General features: G+C 39.2%; 1 protein-coding gene and 1 pseudogene across 2 annotated transcripts in view; both read left to right on the forward strand.

The window, feature by feature from the left end:
- Positions 1 to 11,305, forward strand: part of LOC147334921 (E3 SUMO-protein ligase ZBED1-like) — a 144,913-nt gene that overhangs the window by 34,092 nt on the left and 99,516 nt on the right. The window lies entirely within an intron of this gene.
- On the forward strand, positions 2,488 to 8,530 carry LOC147334923 (uncharacterized; annotated as a pseudogene). Its single transcript, XR_015128490.1, has 2 exons — positions 2,488 to 3,160; positions 6,196 to 8,530. The product of XR_015128490.1 is annotated as an uncharacterized LOC147334923 (transcript).

Genomic DNA, 11,305 nt, shown 5'->3' on the forward strand with positions numbered 1-11,305 from the left:
GCCATCCAGTACTGGAAAAGGGATCCTCGATTCTTCTCAGGTCCTCAAAACCAATCCAATCCAAATAAGCAAAGGGAAAAAACCTGACCATGTGAAGCAACAAATGCTACACGGGGCTTCACAGTGCTCACGCTGGCTCACGGCCTCTGGAATACAGTATCACTCTTATTATTCTCGCCGAAAAAAGGACTTTCTCTATCCAGCTAGCTTCTTCGCTGCACGGGTAAACTGATCTTTCACCGTCTGTGTCTCTGGCGTATCTCACTGGCACACGAAGGCACACACAGGTGTCTGAGCAGCGCGCAGACTGGGGGAGGGTCAGACCGGCCAATGATTGGTTGCTCAGTGGATTTGACAAACACACTCTAAAATTCCTGCCCCCACACCATATATATATTACATATGCATATGTACATATTAATTAACTTGTGTTTACATGCTTTTTATCAGTATTTATTATATTTTAACTTTGTTTTTATCAATATTTATTCTCATTGTGAGAGTATGAATATTTATACTTTTAATCCCATTTTTAACACTGGGTTATACCTGCCTATACAGAAATGTGGACACAGAACAGCAGCACAGTATCACCTATAACATATAATAATAATCAACATAATCTACTTTCAGTCTTGGCCATCTCAAACACACGGCTGTGACTGCACAAAAGTCCACCCAGCTGCTGTGAAATCCTTTTTCTGAAGCAAAGCCAATCAGAAGAACCTGGGTTAAAAGCAGGTGGGGTTAAAAAGTCTCATCTCAAGCTCCTGCAGTGAAGTCCAAGAATGAAAATATGGAGCTAGAAAAAGACCTGTGAGTGTGGTGATCAGCACATTCACCTAACATGGGAAAGGTCCCTGTCTGTGCTGATCACCTACAAATAAGGCATAAAAGAAGCTCTGTTTGTGTATTAGTTAGCTGGTGTCAGTGATTATATATTTATACATCATGTATGTCATAGACTTATTCTTAAAGCCCTTTTCACATAGGAAGAGCACGCCCTGAGCTGACTGCCAGGTTGAGTAAATGAGACAGAATTTGTGCTGAGCTGATCGCTGCACTCTGCATGTCCTGTGCTGTAGTTTGTCATTCTGCATTTCTATCAACGTCACACCATGCTACACTTTGTTTTATGTGGCAGGAAACCATTATTGCACAGCACTAGCCTTAAGAAATAGTGTGTTTATACCATGTTTGTACCCATAAGTGAGGGAAAATGAAAAAGAGAAATACCTGTACAGCTCACATGTGCCATGTCCTGAGCTCTTTTAATAAAAACCTTTGTTAAATTTGTACAAGGCTCTCTTTGTTTGTTTGTTTGTTTGTTTTTCATTGGTTGGTCATGAAAACTGAAGCTTACACTGTAAACAGCATGAGACGTCTTTTTAAAAGATTCTTCCACTGTGAAAATTATTCTTTTATGTTGTTTATTGTTTGTATTCTTCCTGCTGTAATGGTCGTCTTGTACCTAAATATATCCTGAAAATGACTGGAGCTGTCCTCCTTTCTGGCAAACATTAAGGATAAAAATACAAATGACTGAGCGTGTTGAACATAATATAATCTTTGTGGTATTAGTGACGTTTTGCTGTGGGAAGATCAGATAATGCAAACTGTTTTCCACACTGAGTTTCATTCACCGAGCAGCGATGCTGTTTGTTTTTCACACAGTGAGCTCCTCTCTGCTCAACTTAAGTGGATGAAATCTAAATTTGTCAAAGCACTGAATCAGTAGGTTTGTTAGCAGTTAGCTGCTACCTAAACTGGAGAGTGAGAGGAAGTGACATCACAGAACTCTCCAATGAGACAAGAGGACTCTGAGCCTGTTGTCTCTCTTATGACTGTTTATTTTTTATTTCTTAAAAATACATAATATACAATCTTACAAATACCAACAAAAATGCTACAAACCCAGAGTGTGCTTGCACCTGATCACCTGAGTCAGGATAAGTCACTGATAAATACAGCAGCACGATGTTCGTTATATTACACTGAACATGTATAATGTGCATGCAATTTTTCTGATGTTCAGATTAGATTAGATTTGTTTTATTGTTATTCCAGTAAAATGCTGATGCATAGAATCAGTAAACTACAGTATAATACAGCATGTGATGCATCTGATTTAATGTTAGAAAAACACTTTAGACTATTTAACTGTAGCAACAAACAACAACTAGTCTCACAACTATGACATGCATTCAGTTATAATTACAGGAAGTGATGCTTTGCTTTCACTTGACATGAACTTTGAGTGTGAAGGACACAAAGATGAGCTGCTGTCTGGTTACCTGCTGGACTTTATTCTGCTTCCAGAACAGGATCATCACAGGAACCTCAGCTCTTCTACATGGAGACCAAACAAGGTCCCAGTGGACTGAAAACATTCACTGAGTGACTGATTCCATCGTTCAAACATTCACATGTTGGATTCATGGAAGGAAAGAACTATATGAACCAAACAGCAGCATCTGGAACTGTCAGAGTATTTTTGCTTTCTAAGATTTTATTATTCATATAATAATCAGCTAAGAGTGTTTATATTTCTGTTCTGTACTCAACCAGCTGCATATTTTAATTGCTGGCTCCCTACTTTATAACGGAAACTGCTTGCCTTCACATTATCAGTCTTTGCCTTCACATTGTCACTGTTTGCCTTCACACTAGCAGGAAACCGCCACCCACGAGTAAGAAACAACCTTGTAGAGAACACGAAGTTTTTTGATAAACCACACCTGTTTTCTTGACAAGATAAGGATGATATTTCCTTTTTTGTATGCTTCATAATGTGTATAAATAAAGCCAGACTGCACCAAGGAGGTGTGTGAGTCTCTCCCTGAGTCTCTCACCCGTGCACGTTTAAAACTGCTCTAAGTGTCTGAGTGATATTTCATTGCATCTGAGTACTTTGATAATAGAATATCTTTAACATTTAATTGGTCCTTCGAGCCGGAGTGGACATTGATATTTTTTCAATGCTCCAATAGGAGACCTTCGTCAAGTCCTGACGTCGTGAGAAGCCCACGCTGTCGACTCCTCTCCAGGCAGAGGATAAAGTCCAGAGACGTGACGTTCGGGTTCTGGCCAGCGTTCTTATAAGAGGTCCACGACTTCAGGGGTTGATGAAGGAAACCAAAGCAACCACACAATAACTCAGGTGAATATTTAGCACTCACTCACATCTTGCGCAAAACGACTGAGGCAACCTGTGGTCTGTACATTAAATAGTTTCCCGTCAATGTATGACAGATTAATTAAGTAACATTCTCGTCTGAAAAAGGACTGGTAGAGGTTACAGCTCGCCTGAAAAAGGGCTCGGAGCAAGTTTAATGTCAAAATACGACAGGATAGTAACATTCTCGTCTGAAAAAGGACTCGTAGAGGTTACGAAGCAGCTCGCCTGAAAGAGGGCTTGGAGCAATGTAGAAAGACACAGTGTTGCCCAGAATAAAAAACTCATTACGCGTATAATCTGTTGTTTTACTGTTTTGTTGGTGGAGTAAGTTGATTTTACAGCACATTAAGGAGGCTGAACTACTCCACCGAATTGTTTACCGTTGGTTGCTCGAGTTCTGGTGGAACGGGAAAAGGTTGTGTTTCATCACATAAAATTGACACCGCTTTCAAGGCTAGCTTGAAAGTAGAAGGCCGTGTCAATAGCCTCTCCCATTCCTCCACCACGGGTGTGTATGTGTGTGTGTAAACGTAAATATATCTATGAGCTAATAAAAATAATAAGAAAGAAAAATGGGTAATAAATCAACAAAACTCACTGCTGACGAGCAGTGGCTAGAGAAAAATGTCCAGGCACCGGACAAACTGCAGTGACTGATAAAACCCTTATTAAGTGAAAACTAGAGATCAAAGTAGTTTAAAAAGGTTGGAAACAGACCTCAACGAATAGATATAAATATAAGAAGTACAAAAATAAAATAAATAAAGACAAAATTACATTAGAACTTATTTTTAATGTATTGAAACTAATAATAGGAAGGATAACAACCTGTAAACTTATATTAACAATGAAACATAGTTGGCAAGACGTTCATGGCTGTGTCATTGGTCAGCCAAGGAAAGTGTGTGAAAAGGTAAATGTCTCCAGCTTGGGAAAAGGTGAAGCTGCAGATCACCCGAAGCCCTTGATGGACACAAAATAAAATATAAAATATATAATAATAAATTGCTTGGTTAGACAGGCAACAGAAAGAATGAAAGTGACCGAAGGTTGGATCTGAGATGAGGCAAACAGAAGACCAGTCTAAAAAGTAGGCACAAACCTGTTCAGAGAAGAAGCAAATTTGTACAGATTGGATGAATTCTAAGTTATCTGTTTGCTGAGTAAGATGATCCCAACTATTAAATTGGCTCAGTAGTAGTATAGTAATATACACTTTTATATACACTGATAAAATGTTGTAATATACTGTTGTTATTATATGGAAAGAAAAAGATGATAATAATAAGAAGTAACCTAGTCAGTATGATGTGAGATGGACAATTGTTATGAAGTAGTCTGCATCAAGCTTAAGGTTTGCTCAAACTCAGTATAATGACATAGGAGATGAAGAAAATAAAGGAAATATCTAAACTACTTAGGTGCATAGAGGCACTTGACATGCTTGAAAACCTGGATAAAATATTACTGAGATATAGAGCACATCTATAGTAACAACTAATAAGCCAAACCCTGTAGACAACAGCTAAAGTTACAGGATTGTGAAGCTGAATTAAATATGTGGACACCGCTAAGTTGATGAGCATGTTACACATTTTCTTTTATTTTTTATTTATTTGTTTTTAGAGCAGAAGCTGCATAAAAGCCAACACATGCAGCTGTCTGTGAGCTCAGTTTTCCCTCACATGTCTGCTCTGTTTCAGTAGCAGCATTTTTCTTTTTGGGTCCTGACTCATGTATGTTTTCGGTTTTGTTTGATTATTTTATTTTGTTGATTTGGAAACAAATTCGTGACAATACTTGTTTAAAATATGTAAGATGTGTGAGATGTGTGAATTCTTTGAAAAACTAGAAATTATCTAAAAATGCCTCAAGTGAGAATGTAATGTTCCATCTATAGAGAAGAAAAAAAAAAAAAAAATCTTGCTGGAAGTGATCACCTTGCCAAAACAATTGGCACTGTGCACATGTGGAGCACATCAAAAAGACAATTATATTGTCACAAAAGGAAATAATTTTGCAGAACAAGCAGCAAAACAGGCTGCAAACAATCGGCAGAGCTACTAGAAACCAACTACTGCCTACAAATACCACTTGATGTACTAAAAACCGAACAACAAGCTGCAACAATCACTGAACAAAACAAGTGGCTGAAATGTGGAGTAAACTGAAAGATGACTTAATGGTCTGTGATGGAAAACCTATATTAACAGAGTCATTACACAGGACAGCGGTTGTAGTGACACATGAGGTAAACACCTGTGTAAACAGGAGGGAGATATAGTATAGATAAACAATGCAATACACACTATAAATTTTGAAACTTTAGCGAATAATTTGTAAGAACATGCCTATTCTGTCAAAAAATAAAAAACAAAAAAAAACAACACAACTCACAAGGAAACTTAAGACCTAAGAGAGGCTAGTTTTCCATACAATCCACATGGATTTTATTGAACTTAACGAATGCCAAGCATCAAGATATGCTCTAGTAATTATAGATGTATTTTCAAAATGGCCAGAAATCTATCCAGTAAAAAGAGCAGATGCAATATCAGTGGCAAAGTGTTTATGCAATCACTTCATCCCCACATATGGCATTCCCAGTCTGATAAGGTCAGACAATGGAACACATTTTGTTAATGACATCATCAGCAAAGTCTCTGAAGCTCTAGGATTTAGCATCAAACATCACTGTGCATATCACCCACAAAGCGCAGGATTAGTGGAAAGAACTAACGGCACAATAAAACAGAGATTAAGAAAATGCATGGAAGAAACAGGAAGACCATGGCCTGAATGTCTAGGCCTAGTAAAGATGTGGATGAGAATAACACAAGGTTCTCAGAAACTTACACCTTTTGAAATCATCCACGGGAGAGCGTTTCCATTGCCAATTACCAGTGAACCTATTAATAAATCAATAAGGGAAACTACCCTAGCAGAATGGATGACTAAACTGTTTGAAAATAAAGAGATTGTGTTAAACAACCAACTGCCGAGTGATTTCTCTCCAGTGTCTTGCAGGTTACAACCAGGTGATTGGATCCTGATCAAAGTACTCCAGAGAAAGAATTGGAGTTCACCAAGGTGGGAGGGCCCATACCAAGTCCTACTTACCACACCCACCGCCTGCAAAATAGCAGAAAGACCATCTTGGATCCACCACAGCCACTGTAAAAAAGTGAGTGACAATCCAGACGCTTAGACGCCGGCTCCCCTGGCTTCTAGGTGATCTATTGGTGAAGGGAAGGGCTGATTGGGTATATCCCGCCCTTTTTTACTTCTCGCCAATAGTCTACTCACCAGAAGTCTAGGTGTGCCTGGTCATCATGAAGACACTTGTCCTCCTAGTGGCCAGCATTGCGCTCCTAGTGAGCCTACTAACACTCACCCAGATGAGAGGAAATAAACAACACCACCTGCAAAAAAGATGGACACATGATAATTCGCATCTACGTGACCTGAACCAAGACCATAACCACCCATGGATGAACAACGCGTGGTATAGATATGTGTATGATAGAACACGCACCGACAACAGCACGGAATGCTATGTATGTTCACATATGCCAACAACAGCCGTACACGCAACAATATATGGAAAGGCACCTGAACTTGACGAAGCGATGTGTGCGTTCAACAAAGCAACAACTGGCAATTGCACACGCAGAGATTTGATGGCAACAGGACTGACCCTAAAAGGTCAAAGCACAAAGAAAGAAGACCTAATTCCATGGTGTAGTGACACAGACGTCAAACGTGTCACGAAACCACTTTCACAACGACGTATCCTAATTGAACAGACAACCCCTTGTGCCTACAATCTGACGAACTGGAACTACACCTGCAACGAAAAACATTGGGTAAACGTCAAAGCCAACAACACAAAAAACAAATCATTCGCCATAGTTTTGCCGCCGGACATACAGCACCCAATGTGTTTCAACTTCTCCGATGGAAACAGGAAACTTGGACGAAACCGCAACTGCACACAGACACTTGACCTGACCCAATCCAAAGGAATACACACCTTCAAAAATTGAACTTTCTGGGTCCAGGGAGCCGCTTGGGCCTGCGGGCCTAAAACCTACTTCATGCTCCCACCGAACTCCACCGGTCTGTGTGCACCAGTACTAATTTCAGACCACACCTTCAAGATCACAGCAGAGACACACACGTCAAGAGCAAAACGTGAAGTTGCTGAAGTCACTGAAGTAATGCCACATGACTCAATCTATGGATCAGATGTGCCCAAGAACTTCAAACTATGGACTGATGGTCAGAAAGTCCTCCACTCCTTGTTCCCTTGGGTAGGAGTTGGGAAAAACATGCTGAGGATCGAGACACTTGACTATCGATTTGGACTGTTCCTAAATGCTTCAATGAAAATCAACAAAGCGCAAAATGAAGAAATCGACGCAATACGCATTGTAGTGATGCAACACAGAGTCGCACTAGACATGATTCTAGCTGAAAAAGGAGGTTTGTGTGTATTGTTTGACACTACATGTTGTACATACATCCCAGACAACATACACTCACAAAACATGACCGACGCTTTGAACACCTTGAGAAAGATTGAAGATGCTGAACAACAAGACTATGTCACAAGCACTGATGATTGGTTGACATGGTTACTAGGTGGTTCATGGAAGTCCCTACTGATTAAAGGACTTGTTGGAATTGCATTTTTGCTTTTACTGTTATGTGTTTTCACAACATGTGTAGTACCCTGTCTGAAGAAAATGGTATCAAACATGGTGACAACTTCTATCAATGCTTATGTGATGATGTCTCAAATGGAAGAAATTTTGAAAGATGATCCATACAGTAATGTTTAGTTTAATTGAACACAGGACTGTTTTATGACGTTCAAACCGAAAATGTTTAGACAAGAGGTTATGAACTGACAAAAATAACAGTACTGTCATGTGAGAAATCTAAACAACAGGAGGGAATGTCAGAGTATTTTTGCTTTCTAAGATTTTATTATTCATATAATAATCAGCTAAGAGTGTTTATATTTCTGTTCTGTACTCAACCAGCTGCATATTTTAATTGCTGGCTCCCTACTTTATAACGGAAACTGCTTGCCTTCACATTATCAGTCTTTGCCTTCACATTGTCACTGTTTGCCTTCACACTAGCAGGAAACCGCCACCCACGAGTAAGAAACAACCTTGTAGAGAACACGAAGTTTTTTGATAAACCACACCTGTTTTCTTGACAAGATAAGGATGATATTTCCTTTTTTGTATGCTTCATAATGTGTATAAATAAAGCCAGACTGCACCAAGGAGGTGTGTGAGTCTCTCCCTGAGTCTCTCACCCGTGCACGTTTAAAACTGCTCTAAGTGTCTGAGTGATATTTCATTGCATCTGAGTACTTTGATAATAGAATATCTTTAACAGGAACACATCTGGAAAACACAATCCCTCCATGCTCCAACAGTCAGGACAAACTCTGATTTTCTGCATTGATTCAACTTTAACACTGTAGGAAATAATAGAGTCACATTTGTGTTTACAGAGTTACAAAGTGTTTTATTGAGTTTAGTTTGAATCATTTTCTATCACAGAAAAGTTCATAGAGAATATAAATCATTTGATAACAGCTTCTCATCACAGGAATCATCTGTGTGAACAGATTCAGAGTTAAATACAGGAAATAAACAGAACAGGTACAAACAGTGTATATATCACAGTAATATGCTGATTTATGAGTGTTATAGAGGAGGAGCATCACAGCAGCAACAGCTTCACCAAATGTACAAAGTAACATTCAAAGAATCACAGAAATGCTGCAGTTTGAACATCAACACTCAGCTACAGTCTGAGCTGAAATGAGGCTGTCTGTCCAGATGGTGGCGCTGAAAGCTCACTGTTTCCTGCTCTGTTACAGACACCTTCTTATTTTCAGTTTCTTGCAAACATCACCACAGTTTACAGATGATCCTGCAGCTTTACTTTGACCTGCTGCACTTTTAGGGATTATCACCAACATTTCACTCCTGGCTGACTCGTTTTATTATTATTGATTATTGATCAGTCGGACTTCTTTTAAACAAATTTAAATTAATAAAACGTTTCTTCTTCTTTTTTTTCTTGTAGGGGAGTAGTGTTTGTGTTTCTCAGAATCAGCTGAAAATCATTCACTGAACAAACATTTTTCCATCCACGAAGTAAGAGCGTATAACATGATGTGTTTCAATACTGCATCAGAACTCGTGACAAAAACAAAGAAGGATGCTTAAATGTTGAGATAAAAACACATTTCAGGACTGTTGGAACAGATTTCCCTCTAAGACCTAAATAAATATCCACAGGAAGCAGCAACACTGAGTTTAAACTCTGAATAAAGATTTTATTTATTTGAAAGGTTCAAGGACGGAACTGCTCTTCTGTTTCCTCAATGCGCACTTTAAATTTTCAAAACTTCACAGCTGTGATTGATCCAAACAAAAGCTGACGAAGGACCAGAGTCAAAATATAAAAGCTGGTTTAATAATAGTTTAATTAATGGGCTTCCTCTGGATCACTAAGAAGTCCCGACCAGCTCAGGACGTATCCTGCCTTCCGCCCAAAGACAGCTGGGACAGGCTCCAGACCCGGAATAAAGTGATAAGCGGAAGTAGATGGGTTGAAAAAAATTCTAACATGAAATCCTGCTGAGTTTTATATTTTAACATTAAAGATGTTTTAAAGGACTGAACATGAAAAATAGAAACAGCCAAATCTCCCGCAGTTTTTACTCACCAGTTTAAAGAGAGCGAGCAGCGAGCTGTCCCTGTTGTTCACATTAATAATTTAATGATCAGCTGAAGAACGAAGTGACTGTCAGCAGCAGTGAGGCGTTGTAGGCGGAGCAGAGGTTAGCTATATAAGTAACTCTGCTCCTTCCAGCTCAGTCAGTGAAATCTGTCCGTGGATGTTGGTGTGTGCAGAATGTGGGTATAAAGAAGAGCAGACAGCAGCAGTATGTATGTATTTGTATCTGTAACTCTGTTTTTTCATGTCAAACGTCTCTGAGAGTGTTTAAAGTGAAATCTCTGCTCTCATTATCATTAGATATAATGTTATTATTTTACCAGCTGATGTTACAGTCTAATACAGACTGTTTGCATCGTTTACTTTCAGACAGTTTGTTCTCCTTCTTTTCTCTCTCTCTCTATTTCATCCATCATCATCATCATCATTTTTATGAAGCTGAACAAGTGATGATGTCATTTCTGATTTCACTGTAATGTGAGAACTCACAGAGGCAGATTTTATGAGTTACGCTTTATATTTTACTGTCAGCTTGGAGAAACAGTTTCTTTGTATTGTGATCATTCCTATAAAAGTAATGAGGTTTATATAACACTGTGTTATATTTGCATGAGGCATCAGTTTGAGGTTAATTTTTTATAAGAAGAACACAAAAATTGTTATTTTTTTTTCTCCTGGTGGACAAACTCTGTAACTACAAAACTGTTTCTAAATGATTTTTTAAGCCTGCTTTGATATTTCTGCAGTTTCTCCTTGTGTTTGTTTGCAGATCTTGAAATGAGTGAATGAAGTCAGACTGTAGATTTTCCTCATTCTAGCACTGCCTGACCTTTGACCTCATGTGTTGATGACTCTTCACCTCTGTCTCCTCTCACAGGGAGAAGATGATCTGCAGGATCCTGCTGCTCATCATCCTCACCTCATGTGTCTCTGGTTAGTTTACAGCTTCACTTTATGAACTCCAAATAAAGCTCAACAACAGATTTGTTCCAGTTCTCAGTGTGTCTGCTCCTCTCTTTCCCTCTCTGTCTCCTCAACAGGATCATTTGTAGTCAATGTCACACAGACCTGCTATCAGGCAGAGGAGAACCACAACATCACACTGGAGTGGACGTTCACCACCAAACCTGACAGATCCACCAAAACTCTCAACATCCTCTGTGAACTGATAACTGTGGTTAAACGTTTAATCCTGTATGATGTTCATGAAGGTGTTGAGGTGTCAGAGTCTCAGGATGCAAAGTTTTCAGGACGAGTCCAGAGTGACAAAGACGCCCTCAGAGAAGGACGAATCAGACTTCAACTGTCCAGACTCAGGACTGATGACTCGGGTCAGTACTTGAGTGAGGCGGAGAC

Source organism: Aulonocara sp. 'chitande type north' Nkhata Bay, linkage group LG3 (assembly GCF_057382095.1).
Source record: "Aulonocara sp. 'chitande type north' Nkhata Bay isolate Kocher_YH1m ecotype deep benthic linkage group LG3, A_spYH_male_GT1.1, whole genome shotgun sequence".
NCBI classification, from domain to species: Eukaryota; Metazoa; Chordata; class Actinopteri; order Cichliformes; family Cichlidae; genus Aulonocara; species Aulonocara sp. 'chitande type north' Nkhata Bay.